Genomic DNA, 16,807 nt, shown 5'->3' with positions numbered 1-16,807 from the left:
CTGCCCTTGGCTCCTCTCCAGTGTCAGAGAACATGGAGAGATGGGGACAGGAGCCCAGCTGTGACTGGGAGCAGAGGAACAGCCTGTGTGGACAACACCTAGTGTCAGGGACCACCTCCAGCTGGGATGGGACTTTGTGGTTTTCTGGGCTGCCTGACTCCTCCTTGCAACCTCCTTCTGCAGGATCTTGTTATTCTGGCTCCCTTCTGCATCCTAGCCCTACTCCCTCCAAGCTCTTCTCTCTTTTTTATTTTCCTCTCTCTGATCATGGCCTAACTGTTCCCCACCCCAGGGTTTAAGGCGTTTGCTCTTCTTGTTCTTCAGTGCCCTTCTCTCCCGTTAAGTAACCACACCTATGAGGATGTAAACACAGCCTTACATCAGTTTTTATGTGCAGTGATCAGCCTAGTGTTAATAATTCGCTGTGGCCCTTGTTAGCTTCAGAACTGCATCTATTGAAGTGGGAGCCTGGTCTGTTGGGTAAGTTTATTTTGAAGCTGGTTATATTTAAATAGATGAAAGGGCAAGACATGGTTAAAAACAACTTTTAGTCACTGGCTCAAAAAGGATTAAAAAAGTATATACACAGGAATAATTTGAAAGGAATAATTTGAAAGGCATCTCAGGTAATATTAAGATGTATATATCTGCTAACTGCCTGGGCAAATTAGAGAATTAATTGAAAGGGAATGTTAGCTCATTAGCTGAGCAAGCTAATGTCAAAAAATCCTGAAGCTTTCTTTTAAGACTTACAGTGATTTCTTCCCCCAGAATAACACACTAATGAAATGATGCTTTGGAAGGCAGCCTTGGAATGCAGACAAGTGTTCTGATAAATTATCTGCTCCAAGCTTCCATATATTTTTAACTGCATTCTGAGGTTAAATTTTAAGCCACAAAGTGGGGTTCCTCCTGCCACCCTACCCTTCCACATTAGAGATTAAATATCATACTTCAAAACACATTTTTGGATATGAAAAAAATCTTGACTGTAAAAGCATTGTGAGCAGTCCTTAAATATGTGTGTTTATATATTTTTATATCTTCTGTCATATTACTAAAATTTACTTGATGAGTACAAATGTTTGTGGATCAAAAGGAGTGCTCAAAACTACTCAGAAGAGAAATGACACCTTTGAATATATACTTCCATGTAGGAAAGGTAGATACCTCTTAACATTTCAGTACTGAAGCTGTCACACTGTGTGAGAGGGAGGAGAGCCAGGACTTTGTTAAGCATTCGTAAGACTGAGCCCTGAGTAGCAAAAAAGAGCCACCTTCCTGAAAAGAAGACATCTGAATCAGTGTTACTGTATTTATTTCTGTTTTGGGGACATTTACCATCTCCTCTGAGAACCACAGAATTCCTCCAATAGAGAAGGAGGAAGGCTTTGAAAGAATCAAAAAATCCTTGACATTCTCGTGATTAATCCTGGGGCTGAGAATTTGATGTTGGTGTAAACCTGAAACTTTTTGTTTATGTGGTTTAAAACAGTAGTCTGAATTCATGTCCAACTCATGCTGAATGCATACCGTGAAAGTTAGCTCTTTTTAATAATTATGTGGGTTTTGCTGGGAAATAGAATCCTCTAGAACACAGTGCATCAATTCAGTGTCCTAAACCTGCTTTCAGGTGTCCTGATTCTAAGCTGTAGTTTGCCATCCAAGGATTGATAGAAACCTACTGCAATTGCTGATGCAAAAAGAAAGAACAAATTATTTCTAACAGTACTCTAAAGAGAAATGTATAATGGTGGACTTCAAAGCCAGCCACATGATCACACATATATGGTTAAGATAGAACATCTTTTTATTTTTTGTTTTGTAAAATGGTATCATAAGTATTTCTGAAAGTAGAAATAGTATTAAATACATTTCAGAATTAACGTACTGTGGTTTGATCATCACAGGTCGACTGTAAATGTGCAGCTTACTTGAGCTATAAACCACAGGCTATGTAAGTGTTTTGGAATAAAATATTTATGCATTTAGCGTTCAGCAGTGTTGCTAATTTAGACTAGTCATTGGAAAACGATGTTCTCTTTATTGCATATTATTAAAACATAAGTGCTGCCATTTGACTTTATAAACACTAATAAAAAAATGGTGGGTATAATTTTTTTCTTACTGTTTTTAAAGAAATACACCAAAACACCTGTCAGTCTTTTCTAGTATGTGCAGCCCTGCGTGCAGATTCATTTTAATTTAAAGGGAGATTGCACTGAAATTAAACTTGTGACTCTGAAAGGGGTAACTGGAAAAGAAAGCCATATATTGCTTCTTCACAAGACAAGTTGAAAGACTGAGAAAGTGTGTGGGGGAGATGGGGGAGGTATTTTCTGAGTTTAGTTTTGTTTTTTGGGAATTTGGAAAAGTAAAGACTCGAGAAAGAAAAAAAAAGAAGAATGTTTTGTCCAAGGTTAATAAACTAATTTTTTGTTAGTCACCTATGTATTTGAACAGTACCTGCATATTGCATATTTTTAAAATGAAATGCATAATATCTTTACTAGAGTATCCCTTGAGAGAGGACACCTTTTCACTTTTCAAAAATATTGTGATTTTATGCAGCATCTCAATGCATTACTTACGCCATTTGAGTGTCTTATTAGTGCCCTTGGGAAATGGGGAGCTTTGTCCCTAAAACTCACTAACTGTAAGCTCTCAGTATCAATCTTCTCTGTTTTTCACAGTTGCTTTGCATCTCTGTTCTACCAGGGGATTTGTGGCTAGTTTTTTGCCTATGCAAACCCATGATTCTCCTCTCTGCTGCTCTACTAACAATACTGAATGGCAGAGAGAATATTTTCCTGTCAACTCCTTTGCTGATCAGTGGGGGAGGTGCCATGTTTCTTACAAGAAAGGAGATACAAAATCTGATGAGTCCTTTCCAAAGAGAATTTAATTTAATGTCTGAAAGTTTCTTGACCAGATATTATTGGCTTGATGGATGACAGTCCCTCCAGAGCACATAGGGGTAAGCTGCCTTCATTATTTATAGGCATTCATTAAAGTAAGCAGAAAAACTTTGTTGATCTTTCAGATTCACCTTTGAAGAATTAGAAGAGTCTATTGTACTAGATCAGTGTGCAAAAATATTTAGATGTTTTTATGAGCATGTAGTATCAAAATATGGTAACATTGTAAGTTAGAATATTCTTGCCTAGATGAACAGCCTTTATCAAAGTATGCGTTCTTCATCAAGGTCTAATTTTTTTTCTTTAATTTTATGGATGACAAATAAAATATTTAGCTACCAAGGCACATAAGTTAGTCAGGAGTAAATATTCTAGTTAAATCATTTTATACCTACAGTCCTCGCTATCTCACATGCTGAAGAGCTGTAAATTGCTTAACCCAGATTAGAGCAACCCTTGCCAGGTCATAGTGCAACCAAAAGCTTATGCTCACAAACTCATGCATATTATTTGTGGAGCAGTCCATCTGTAAGAGTTGAGAGGTGGCAAAAAAGCAAAAGTATTTTGTCTTCCACCTTTCTGCCTGCATACAACACACTGGGGAAAAAACAGAAATGTTTTGCCTGCAAGAGAAATAAACCTCACTTTCTTGGAGTAATGTCTAATAGCTAGATTTGTAGATGCCAACTCTTTAGAAGAAACCTTTCCAGTAAAATATACAGGGAGTGGGGTGGGTGAGTGTCAGAAAAGAGACTGCCAGAAGACTGAAGCAAATTTTGTAGAATGCCAAGCCACATGTCTTCTATCCTGGTCCCTTCTGAATTTCTTAGCAAGATCCCTCATATTTTGTGGAAGATGGAAATAAACTGATAGGTAAACAATCCTCTAAATAGATACTCTTGTTCTGTTAGCATGTAATGTAGACACAGCATAGCAGGTGTGACTGGGAAGGAAAGAGAGTGGGAAGTGTGATTAATTTAGTTAATCAAGTCTCTCCTTTCTGACTGAAATTATCTTTCCATATATTTTTTTCATACTGATGTGGGGTTTTATAAGTTGATGTTCATATGCATCTCATAATTTTACTGTTCAAGTGCCTCTTTTTCAAAATCTTCTTCACTCCCCTTCTGCCTGTTTTCTATCTTTATGCTCTTGTCTTTGAAATCCCATATCCTGCCAGATAGCATGTTGTTATAAACCAGCCAAATTGTCCTCATTCTTCAGAGAGGGGAGGTATTGAAATGCTCCAGTCTGGGATGCTCTCTTTTATTTCCCTGTAACGGGAAATTACAACTCCTGCAGATGCAGATTGACTCAAGGGTAAGAACATGGAGGCACCAGGTCAAAACAACAGTACCAGCTATGCTTGTTCACATCTCTTCAAACGCTTGGTGAAACATGTGGCCCCTCAGTGCTCTTGAGTCATCTGGGAGGAGCCTTGCAACACATTAATTGATCCCCCATTTCATTTGGCAGTTGCTCTTGCTGGAGAATGACCATCCTTTCTCAGTCAACACAACATTATTAATTGATAATGTTCAAATGGGTATGTTCCAAGTCAAGTTAAGCACCTTTAATGCTTAATACCAAAGGCTGTAAAATGCCTTAACAGCAAAAACATGCTGAAGCCCTTTTCTATATAAGACAGTGCTGCTCTCCTGAATTGTGCTGAACATACTCCCATTTAAATGGTGCTAAAGATCATTACATGGTCAGATGCCATAAGGGTATCCAGGACCCTGGCCAGCTTTGGGCAGGGCTGCAGTCAGAACTCCCTGGTTTCTGGAATGAAGGACCTCATGGGGCAGAAGGGAAGGGAGGACAGTCCACATGGGTGTGAAACACACAATACCTGCCCGTGTTTTTAGTCCAGATCACAAGTCATCTCCACAGCAGACCTGATATGTGGGTATCTGCTAACCATATCTCAAGTTTGTTTGTGGCTTTAGAAGCTGCTTTCACTTGTTGGGTGGCTTTCAAACTTCTGTTCTCACTGGAGCACACAGTGTGAAGGTGACCTTCACACTCTTCTGTCTTTCTCTTTATTTTGTAGTTAGCAGGAATTCCTCCCCATTTCTACATCTGCGACTGGAAAAGTGCATGACCAGCTGCATTCTCCTTATCCTGTTTGGTGTGCTCGTGCCATGGTGCTATGGCTTTCACCCCTCTGCCTGCTGAGCACACAAAAATTGAAGCTTCAAGAGCAATTTTAACATCTCTCAGGCATACAGCCAATAGATAAACACCTTATTGGTATATTTCCTACCATTTAACAATAAAATCCCCATTCCCCTACCCTCCCATAACTGGTTCTGCCACTAGTTTCTCAAAGAATGTGGTGGATGGTAACCACTGCTGGAAGAAACCACCTCTGTTACTATTAATCATCTAATCATGATTAATAGTAACAGAGAACATGATACATTTTACTTACAGGTTGAAAAGCAAAAAATACCATGGTAGTTAAAATAAACTACATCTTCTCTTGGTCAACTGAACAATCTATTTCTGAAACAGTAGTATGAAACATTGCAGTCATTCGTCTTAAAAGATTTTATTTTCTTCCAGACTACTCTTCTTTATATGTATTACTTTTTCTGTTTTTAAACTCAAATTTTCTCAGCAGAAAGGTGTGGATAGATAGAAGGTAGGAGAATAGAGATAGTGGTGAAGGTAATCTCACCCCTGAGGAGTTACAGCTGTGCTAATTGTCAAGCATTAAGAACAAGCCTGCCCTTAACAGGCCACAGCTGGATCCAATTAAGAGGGGTATTATAAAAGAGCAGGTTGGCTGGTCGAGATGTGACATGGCGTTTGTTGGCTGTGCAGAGGAAGAGAAGAAGGAATCAGTGCTGTGAGGAGATGCCCATGAGAAACCACCAAGAAGGTATGAAACCTTTGTAACAAGATGGCAATAGAAAGGTGCTGCATTAAAGTTCTTTAGCTGAAAGTGTATGTCCTACTTGTCAGTTCCATTAAAATATTTAGGTGGCAATGGGTTTATTATTAGATTTCAAATTACATTAATCATTCACGAAGTCCAGAATGCAAGCTGATCTGTATTTTTGTTGAGAGGTTGTGTAGCTACTGAAAAGTACTTTCCCAGACAGTTTTTAAGAGCAAAAGCCTGTGTAGCATAGTGTCTGTATCTCACAGGAGGTTAGTTTTGCTTGAGGACAAAAGAGTTAGTTTTGTGTTTTTAACAAGGTACAGTCAATCAAGTATGTCTCCTGATAAATGAGTGTCTTATATATTTTAGATCTTACATGTTTTGTATCTTAAAATGGAATTGGGTATATTCTGGTTGTGTGGCTTTTTTGAGGTTTGTTGGGGTTTTTTCCTTCTCTCTAATGGGAGCAATATTCTGTTTCTATAAATGTCCAGTTAAACAGATTTTGTGCCAGAGAACCATGGAAAATGAAGATCATGAAGAAAAGAGCTACCCTCTAATCAGAGCAGCTATGCAATGCGTGGGTGGGGGATCCATGTCTCCTCCTCAGTGCAAGGAGAGAATGGAATCCAGTGGGAAATCTCCGCCACCCATGAAATTGCAAAACCTCTGGCTGCATACTGCATTTCCTCATTCCACCTCTTGAATCAACTTGTGACCTTGCCTCTGTAGAGCTGCTCACTGCCATGCCTGGCTGTGCCTACAGCCTGCAAAGTCCCACTGGAGCAGAGGGCTATCCTTGCTGTCCTGGCTGGATCACACCAGATTGCTCAGGGAAGTCACTCTTGTTACCAACATGCAGTCCCCTCGTTCAGCTGGCCAGCTGTGTGTGATTTAGTGCTGTGGTTTTACTTGAAAGGAAGGAAAAGGCTGAAGGATGCTGTATGTCACATACTTTCCAAGTCCCTAAGTCTCACCTTGGCAAGTTTTTGGTGGGTTTTTGGTTTTTTTGGTTCTTTTTGTGGTGGTGGGTTTTTTCTTCATTTGTAAATTGTATTTGTTGATGGTCCAATGTAATCTGTAAGAGTTTCACTTCTATTATGCACAATAATAGAAAAGCCTTATTTTAGGAGAATTAGGTCCTCACTGTTGGTTAGGTTAAAGCATTCCTGCCCACAGAATAACTTTGTGGATTTGCTTTATTCCTTTTCAAACATACTGAGAGACTTCAATCAGTGATGAAATCTATATATTTGAACAATACTATTTTGTCTCAGTCTGTAAAATAGGCTTCTGGTTACTTTCAAACTTTTAAGTAAAGCTTTTAATTTTACTTCTGCTAGGCAACAAAATTTTGCAGGTGAATGTGAGGTAATTGCATGGATGGGTTGATTTGGAGCTAGATAATTTCATGGTTTGTTCACTTGGTTAGAGAGCAGGAGAGACAAGGATGAGAAAAACAAAAAGAAGGTATCTTAAAATGGACATTTTGAATTTCTTGCCTAATAGTGGCTGACATGGACACACATAATTTGAACTTCAATAACTTGACTGCAGTTTTGTAGACACTTAGATTTTGGAAGATATTTGTGATTGATTGGTCTTGTCTGACGTCTCCTGTCGTCTTTCTGATGTGCATTTATTTGCAAGGTCATTGTTTTCATTTTGGGCTTTCCCCTCTCTAAAAATACTCTGGCAAGTAATAACCACAAAAACAGCTTCTTTTAAAAACCCTCCCACTTGAGCTGTTAGGAGCTTGAGTAATATTGTTAATCACTTACATGGAACACAAAATGGAAATGACATTTTTTTAATACAAGGATTTTTGCAGGGGGTTGTTTTTTAAAGAGTTTGCTGTGGTCACTGCAGAAAAAAAAACCTGCCGTAATTTTCAACTCAGGCAATTAAGGTTCAGATTTTACTTGGTCAGAAACTTGTTTGTTTTGATTTATTCTGAGGATAAAAATTCAGTCTGAGAAACCTCATAGTTTCCTATTTGAAAGAGGCTTGGGTTAGAATAAGGTCTTCCAGGTGACGCTCAGAAAATTGCAGTGTAGCTGTCACAGGGGGATAATCGTGACTTCAACCAGCTCCATAGCATTGCTCTGACATAGTTCTGGAGACCTCTATGGGCGAAATTAACTTGAAAAGAGCATCCGGGCTCGCCGGGCGGGTGCGGGATTCCTGCGGCCGGGCGCTCCTGCCGGGCACGGCTCGCCCCGAGCGGGGCAGCGGCAGGTGCTGAGCGCTGAGCCAGCCAAGGGCAGCAGCAGCCTGAGGAAGCCCAGACTGCAGGAACCTGCCTTGCTGTTCGGGCAGGCTCCTGACGCTCAAAAATATCCCCGCAAAAGGAATTTAAATTGAATGGATTCGCTCACGTGTTACACATGGGATGGTGTGTGAATGGCAGGCTGGTGCCAGCACTGCGTTTTCCTCACTTTAAAATTCAGAGCAGAATTTTGGAGCTCTTTGAGCTGTGGTATAGCAGGACAGAATTGGTACTCCTGTTATGGCAGTTTAATTGTTTTTAATAGTTCTTATGTAATATTATGAAGGACATCCTTCCCTCAAACTCCTTTCCTCTGCTGCCTTGTCACCCAAACTATATTAGGAAAATTTTTTTAAAATACAGGGACTTTTGAGTTCTTCTTGGTGTCTGTGATAATAATAATTCCATTTAAGCACAGAGGAAAAGATGTGACTCTGTCAGTTTTCCAAACACCGTGTAATAACTCATTTGACTGAGAAAATGTCGAGTACTCCCATGACTGAATGGAAAGTCAACAAGTTAATTCCTTAAGTAAGTCAGGTTTAGGTATTTTTCTTCTTTAGAAAAGAAGTGTGCTACCTACATTTATCCTCCAGCCATGGGCTGAATTCCATTGTAATGAAGTGAAACTCTTCAGATCCAGTTTTACCTGTTTTTCAACTTCCTATTTCACTTTTCTTTTAATTGTAATCGTCTTTTCATGCTTTACTCTTGCCCAGAACATGGTAGTACATAAGCAAATACATCCTCTTAGCAAAGAAACACCAAAACAAGGCAAAAACTACTGCACATAGTTTGTAGTTGTTTTTTTTTAAGCCCAAATTTACTGTCCTGAACTTTGCTGAGGGATTCTTCTCCTTTAGTAGTCCACCCACTTCAGGCTCTGTTTAGACTTAAAACTACTTACAAAATGTTACTGGTCAACCACTCTGTTACCAAAATAGTTGAGATCAGCTGGAAAACTGTGACTGCAGGATACTCAGATTGGCATTCCTGACAGTTGTGTCACTCGTTTATATTTCTTCCTGTTGTTGATTTTTCAGACCTAGGGCTGGAGATGTTCAAGTCACCAAGATGCATGTCTTAAACTTTTGGGAGAGTGTGTCTGTCCATGTGTACATGCATGTATTTCAGGTTTGTAGCACCAGGATGCTATAGCTGCTGTGGCATTAGTTGCTATATAATTGCTAGTATTTCTTAAGGCTCATTGCAGTATTTCTTTAATGCAGTCCTTTGGCACTCATCTTTCCAAACTCTGCAAAATAGTCCCACCCCCTCTCCTGTACTGCAGCACAAGCTGTAAGGGCAGGTTTTCTACTTTGGCATAGCAAAACCATATAACCCATACTGAGATACAGAGGAAAAGGGAGAGATACAGAGTCTTGGGAAGAAAGGGAGTTTAAGCCAAAGCCCTGGGCCCTGCTGAGTGTAGGAGTACAAGTCATTTTCATTCATTATTCATGTTGTTTGAGCTTTAGTTTTACATCAAGCCTCGTTGATAAGAAATTATGAATATGTGCACTTGTAAGTCAGTTAGGAAGTTTGTTATCCTCCTGAATAGATGGCAGGTAAGAGAGTGTCTTGCGTGGCTGAACTGATTCTTTAGGAATACGTTTCCCAGACATGATGCCAGAAATGGGTCTCCCAAACGATGTCATTGTTATCTGCCTACAGACAGCAATAATAGCAGGCAGCCTTCTTGGGCTGCTGGCAGAGCATCTACAATATATTTGTCTGAACAGACAGGTCATCCGTAAGTGTCTTTTGAGTTGCTCAAAATGTGTTGTATGTGGAGGAGTGAGAGCAGAGGGGTGCTTTCACACACCCCCACTCCCTGCTGTTTGGGTCACACTGGTGACCTGAAAAGGACTCCCCCACCAATCCTGCTCCTAATTCTTGGGAGCACCCGGGACCCTTGACCTATTCCCTTCACCATCATGTTCTCAGCATGAGGAGTGAGTGTGGATGTCCCAGCTGTGCTGCATGCCCTCCTCACTGGAGACCTTTGCATCTTCTAATGCCAGGACCCGTCCAAAATTATTTTATGTGCTTCTCCTGCTCCCTCAGCCCACATGCTCTGTGTGCTTTTGTTCACTCATCCTTCAGTGTGTCTCAGGATCTGCTCTGCAGAGAGAGCACTGTGAGCTGCCTGGCATGCCAAGGCATGAGCATGCCCTTTAAGAAATGCATAAAATATCTCTGTGTGCTTGACAGTGCCAAACACTTCAGTCTCTTTTGCCGTTTTCCCTCCACATCAATTCCAAATAAATAGTTTGCTTGACACAAAATACGATGAAGTTATCTTGAAGCCTGACTTGGAGCCAAAGTATATGTGCCCATCCATGTCTGGCACCAGTGGGGCACATCAGCTGATGCCTGACTGATTCCAAAACCTACAGCTTATACAGCAGTGGCATCACCATTGGTGCCCCAGTCTGAGCTCCTGGCTGCTGTTCCCAGATCTAGAATTTTTCCTCCCTCCACCACATCCATGTAGCCATTCCCTTGTCCCATTTACAGCCTGGATCCTACTTGGTTGGTCTCAGCTCCTAGGTGAAATATTAGGCAAGGAATATGAAAAGTATATAAGTTTTTCCTCCTGGTGGACAGGCTCTTGTGCCCACTTGGCCACCAATTGCCCAGCACAGCCATACCTGCCTTTTATAGGCTCCAACTGTGACACCACTTGGACTGTCCCACCTTTTATAACCTGCTGCAGGCTGAGTCAGCTGAGGGATCCTGGGCAGTAGCAGAGTAGTGCTCAAGTTTATGCTGTAGCTGCCATTACCACAACACATAGGAGCCCCATAGACAGGCTCAGGATCCCGTGGGAAACCACAGGTCTCCCCTAGATACATCCAGCATTACTCTAGCATATTTACAAACTTCCCCTTTATGTAAAAAAAAGAAGTAGGATGATGTGGTAATGCTGAGTCCATAGACACATGTGAGGCAAGAAAGTCGAGTTCAGCCTGCAGCACAGGTGGTTTTCATTTAGCATCTAGATTGGCATTACTGTACTTGTGTATTTGCATTGTATGACTGCAGGATTTGGAATGTGCCTGCCTACAGACAGGGCTTCTTATTTGCTAATTGCCTGCTCTCCATGCTTTAGACCTGAAATGTGTGCAAGGAGTTTTTGGAGGCAGAGATTGCCTGCTACAGGTGGGTCTTCGTGCTTGTTGCATTGTTTTGAAATTTGAAACTGTAAGCAGAGGGGTGGATGAGAAATTTATTTTTCCCTGCTGTGTTCCTTTCTCTTTCCTGACATCTGTCTACACCCTGGATTTCCACCTTTTTTGGGTTTGAGTGTTCCTGCTATTCTGCTTTTCTTTTGTTTTCCTCTGTTCCATTTAGAAATATTTTTTCTCAAGCATTTTCTTCCTTCTACATCATTTAACAAAATTAATTGTTGTGGGATGATCTATGCAAGTACTTCCAGATTTCTACTACTGTACAGCATTATCCCTATGCTCTTTCAGAAAAAAAAAAAACAGAAAAAACCTAAAAAAGAGAGTGAACTAAACCCAAGTGATTATTGTAGCTGAGAGACTCTCTGAATCTGGATTTGCAAACTAATGACTAATTTCCCTAAGTACTTGCCTACTCCTAATTGCTTCTAGATGAGATTCTTGGATTGCTTGGAGCAAGCACATATTCTTTAAGTGCCTTACATGGCTACATCATAAGAGAATAATTCAGAATTATGTGGAGCTTGTGAGATGCACTTACCCAGGATTAAATTTGGCTTCTGTGTTCTTATTTTGGGGAGGCCAAAACAGCTTGAAGATCATAGTCAACCTGAGAATACTCCAGATTTTTTGGCAAAATCATCATGTACTTTACCCTGCTTGCCCTTGTGGAAAAGCTTTGAGGCCTTTGGGGTTCTTGGCGCTTCTCTGTTCTGAAAGTTTTGCTTAACACAAACTAAATGCTGTGTATATCTCATCAGGGCCCTGTTAAAATATTGGGGAATGAATGATTGGGGTGCTTTAAAGAAAGGGATCAGGCCTGCTGGGAGATATTTGCTGAGCCTACTCCCACCTTCCTTAATTGTTACTGTGCCTGTATTGTAGGAGAGAATCCCTCCTGAGCACTCTCAGACCCTGAGCAAACACATCTCTCTCCTCCAAAACTTGTTGTGACACATCTGGTTTGTATTGAGACTGCTGGGTTTCTGTAAGCCCTCCAGCACGGAGGAGTCTTTGAGACATTTATTCTGCATTCCAGCTCTGAGCTATTTGCTAGGGGAAGTGAAAGCAATGCAGTGTCTGCCATTAAAAAAGGGAATAAAAAAAGGTAAAAGAAAAAAGGAAAAAAAACCCCAAATGCCCCACCTTTTGGAATGCAACTTCCCTTTTGCAGTAACCCACATGGAGGTGAAGGCTGTAAAGATGACAGAGCCAGGGCTCAGCCTCCAGAATGGAATAACTGTGTTGCTGTGGTCAGCACAGTATCGTAGTATTCCCCCTACATCTTTTAAGGTGGTTTGATTGCTAGTTAACGCCTACTGATCTTATTTTCTAGTTTGGATTTTGTTCTGGTTTTTTGGATTTTGTTTGCTGCAAGGCATGCCTTTGACTGTGGTGGCCTGTCTTCTAGAATATGGATTTCCTATAATATCACTGGAATATACAGCTCATATGTAATTCCTGAGGAGAGACCTAATGCGTCTTCATTGCTCACAGGGGCATTCTAATTTTGCAAAATAATTTTCTGAACCTAATGGGATGCAATGTGGCCACTGGCACAATTATTGCCTCTCCTAATGAAAAATGGATGTTTTAAAGTGGTGAGACAAATTCTATCTGGGCATTTCCTTTCACTTTCATTTAAGGTTTCTTTTCATCAGAATTTTAAATATCACATAAGTGCTATTAGAGATTTAAGATATTTATCTTTTTATCAGAGAAACAAAAAAAAGAGTACCCATTAAAGCAGTTGCAGTGAGAATCGATATTATTATAGCATGTTTTGTTCTTAATTATTTTGTTGCAGGTTGTAAACACTAAAATACTTCCTGTTGAAATTTGCTACTAAGTTAATGTTCTCTTTAATATTTAGGAGTGCAATTCTTGGTAGCTTCTGACTTAACCAAGACTAATTATCTTCTTGTCAAGCACTCTTTTCCAGCCTTTTTGTCCTGCCTTTAGATGATATGTCAGCAAAAACCTAGTAATAGTATTTGAATTAAGTTTGCTGGAGGGAAGTAGAATTTCAAATTTTCATTTGATTTTACAGGGCTTTTTCAAGATTTTGTGCAAAGTAATCAGATCACTGGCTTTTAATTAATTAAAACAATAGTTTGCCTAAGTTTTAAGTACATAATTTTAAAGTAGCTATATGCACTAAGCTTCCCTTTTAATTACAAATCAAGCCAGAATGCTTCCTGTAACATGACAAACACTGACATAATTTTCTTTCATAAACACCTACAGCTGATGCAAATGGACTGTTTCTTGACTTCTGTTGCGTGCACTTCAGTTATGTTTAATTCATTGTATTCTTAGAATTTTGCTGTCTCTCAGCCCCTTCTGACTCATTTGCATAATGTTTTGAAAGGTGTTTGATAGTCTCTCAAACACAAGCAGTAGCCTCTGCAAGGCATGCTGATGTTCCAGCAAGGAAAACCTTGCATAGGTAGGGGCCTAAACACCAAAATAAAGTGATTGCATTAGAACTTCTTAATTGTAGCCCTCTTCTAATTCCTCAGCGTCTTTTCTTAATTGGTATTAAATAGATACCTATTCTCCTCATTTGCCTATGAAGCTTTTTGTTCAGGCTCATTTGCCTGTTCAGCTTTTTGTTTGTGCCTGAGCTGGTCCTACACAAGGTCCAGATGAAACATCTCAGGACACATTTCTCTTGCAGGTACTTACACTGCAATCACCGTTTCACACAGAAATACATGAGAGGAAGCTTGTGAATGCAAAAAAAAAAAAGATAATCCTGTGAGTTATTTTTTGTTATACATTCTGTTCCTTCTGTGTCGTAGTTCATAGCTGTCCTTTCAGCAGGGTCTGGCGGATGAGCCCAGCTCACTGGGCAGCCGCGCATGCAAGGAGAATGTGCCAGACCCCATGAAAAGCAGGGAGAAAACAGAAACACCTGCTCCTTGAAGGTCCACCAAAAAGCACCCCAAAGACACTGGTCATTAGTGAATGAGCTTGTTAAACCTCTGCCACCACTAAAGCTACCCTTCGTGCAAGGCTTATAGCTCCTTTTTTGAAAACATTGTTAAGCTAATCTACTAAACTTTGAGGAGTTGCATCTGAATGTCCTCTCTGAAAGTGGTGTGTATCTGCAGTGCTCTTTCTTTCGGAGAGAATGCTTTGTTGCACTTTGTCAAAGAAATTTCCATTTAAAAAAAGAGTGTGGAATGAATATGAGAAGATCTTTAATCTACTGGTGGTTGTTTATAAAGATGAAAAGTGGTATAAGGGACTTAAGTAGCAGATCAGGAGGAAGCACAAACAGGAGGATAAGTTATTTCTTCTGAATGAAAGTAAGACTCTAAATCACTCTGTGCTCCTTCAGATGACTGAAGATATCTTTTATTTTAATGAGAACCATATAGGCTTTTGTGTGTGCTCAAATGTGCAGAATAAATTGAAATTCGCTTTCTGTGCGCTGTCACACATTGTGCCTGGAATGTGGTTGTGCTTCTGGCCTGGTGAGATCAGGTTGAGGGTTTTTTTTTTGTTCAAACATAAGGGTAATTCATTCTTCATAGTCAATTGAACTCGACCATTTTCAAGCCAGCTGCCAATTGTGATACATGCGCTACTGGCTTTGTGGTGTATTCTTTTGTCCCCATAGAGAGAAACTGTGAGCACTAGTCTGGTGACCTTAACCTTTTTGGAGGTAAAAATGAGTCCCTTGTTTGTCCAGACTGAAGTTTTCAATTTTTTTTCTTGCTTTCCTCCTTCTTTCTCTTATCAGAGAGTAATGTTCTTCCTTTAGGTGTATGAACTTTGTGTAGCCTAGGAAAAGCAAGGAAATGCTTTGATAGGTCTTGGTACCAGAGAATAAAATTTTCTTTTTTCCTTTACCAAGGAAAGGTCACCTTGTCATCCAGTGTACAGTGGTGTGCTCATGGCAACTTTCAGAGGACCCCCTTATTCCATATGAAAGGGGATGCATCCATACCCAGGTATCCACACCCAACCCCCCTGCCCCTCCCCCCCAAAGGCACCATTAAAAGAAAATGTATTTGTGAATTTCAGATTTTTTTCACTGACATCCTCCTTTGGGATTTATTTTCATTCCCTTTAAATTGTGTTAGTGAGGAGGAGACAGTGCAAAAACATTATTATCCTAAATGGTAAGTAGGGGTTCTATTTTTAGGTGCTTTAGAATGACAAAAGTGAGTACTTTGATATATGGCTTAACTTCATTGAATTAACTTCATTGAGTTCATTGATGGCATTTCAAACCATCACTAAGAGTCTATCAGACTTATAACCAGTGTTCCATACTTTGAAGATCACAGAGCACTTCATGGAGTATTTTTTTCTGCATGTCCATGTGTGTTCCTCCAATTCAAAACTGCTTTTTCAGCTTCAGGTGGCATTAGAGAAAATGGCTTGTGCCTGTTCTGCTGAACTGCTGTACCAGAATGAAATATTTGGAAACAATGTGGTTTCTTTATTTGACAAAACATGTTAAGAGAGGATCCCCAAGAAAAAGCTGATGTACTCACTGTTACTTGGTTGGTTTTTTTCTTAAGAAATGGATTGAAGCAGTTATTTCAATTTGGACAAATTCTGCATCCGTTGGTCTAAGGCATGTTCAGGAAGTCTTAAAAAAAGAGGGGTAGCAGAATGGAGGGGTTTGGCTCTTTCTGTCCATCCCTTTGTGGAACATTGAAGTGAGCCACATTTGCATGATACAGTTTGTTTCAAACCCCAGTAATTCACATTTATGCTTGAGCAATGTGAAACAAATGAGTATTGGCCAGGAGTATGGTCTCACAGGAGGAACTTGCACGACCAGCCAGGATTGCTGATATTTGTGGAGGTGTTGGTGAAGGCTTCATCTGGAACAGTTTTTTCTTATTGCCCTATATATTTAAAAATAGGGGTATTGGTCAGAATTATTTTTATTTTCTAGTTAAAGGGGGGGGTGGGGGCTAGTGTAATGTTCTGGCATTGTGGTTTAGCTCTTACTGCTGTACCACTGGATATACCCAAAGAAAGATAATGTGAAACAGGAAAGGTATTTATAGAGCAGTGTCTCAATTTTTCTGCCAAAACATTTTGAAATATGCATCTGAAGTTTGCAATCTGTTTTATAATGCTCCATTTGTAGCTACTAAATCTAGAAAGTTCTCAATCTTTCAAATGCTAAGAGAGCAAAATCACTATGTCCCAAGAAACTGAACTCAGTGTTGCTACAGTAACAGCCCCACCAAAATATGGAGTGTTTTACATAAAGATTATTGTTGGTGTGGGGTTTTATAACTTCTTCAGTGGTATTCCATTTTAGACTTTCAGGTGGAGTTTTTTTCCTTGAAAATTGGACCCCCTTACTCTTTTCAAGTATTTTTTGATCTTTCCTCTCTGATATGCTGCCTTGGTCACCAGATGAAAATGGAATAGATGCTCTTCTTAGTCTAGCATGAAAAGTTGGCCTTTAAAGCAGATTTCTAAGTAAATTGTAGAAAACCTAAGAAGATAGGCATGACATAATCACCACTCTCAAAATTTTTTTCTAATTTATTGGATGATA

The 16,807-nt window shown here is 39.9% G+C and overlaps 1 protein-coding gene across 10 annotated transcripts in view; it reads left to right on the top strand.

The window, feature by feature from the left end:
- PLXNB2 (plexin B2) overlaps nucleotides 1-16,807 on the top strand; it is a 249,411-nt gene that overhangs the window by 97,131 nt on the left and 135,473 nt on the right. The gene's annotated exons all lie outside the window — the stretch shown is intronic.

The sequence above is a fragment of the Passer domesticus genome, chromosome 5 (genome assembly GCF_036417665.1).
Source record: "Passer domesticus isolate bPasDom1 chromosome 5, bPasDom1.hap1, whole genome shotgun sequence".
NCBI classification, from domain to species: Eukaryota; Metazoa; Chordata; class Aves; order Passeriformes; family Passeridae; genus Passer; species Passer domesticus.
This window is presented reverse-complemented; position numbering and strand designations above follow the sequence as displayed.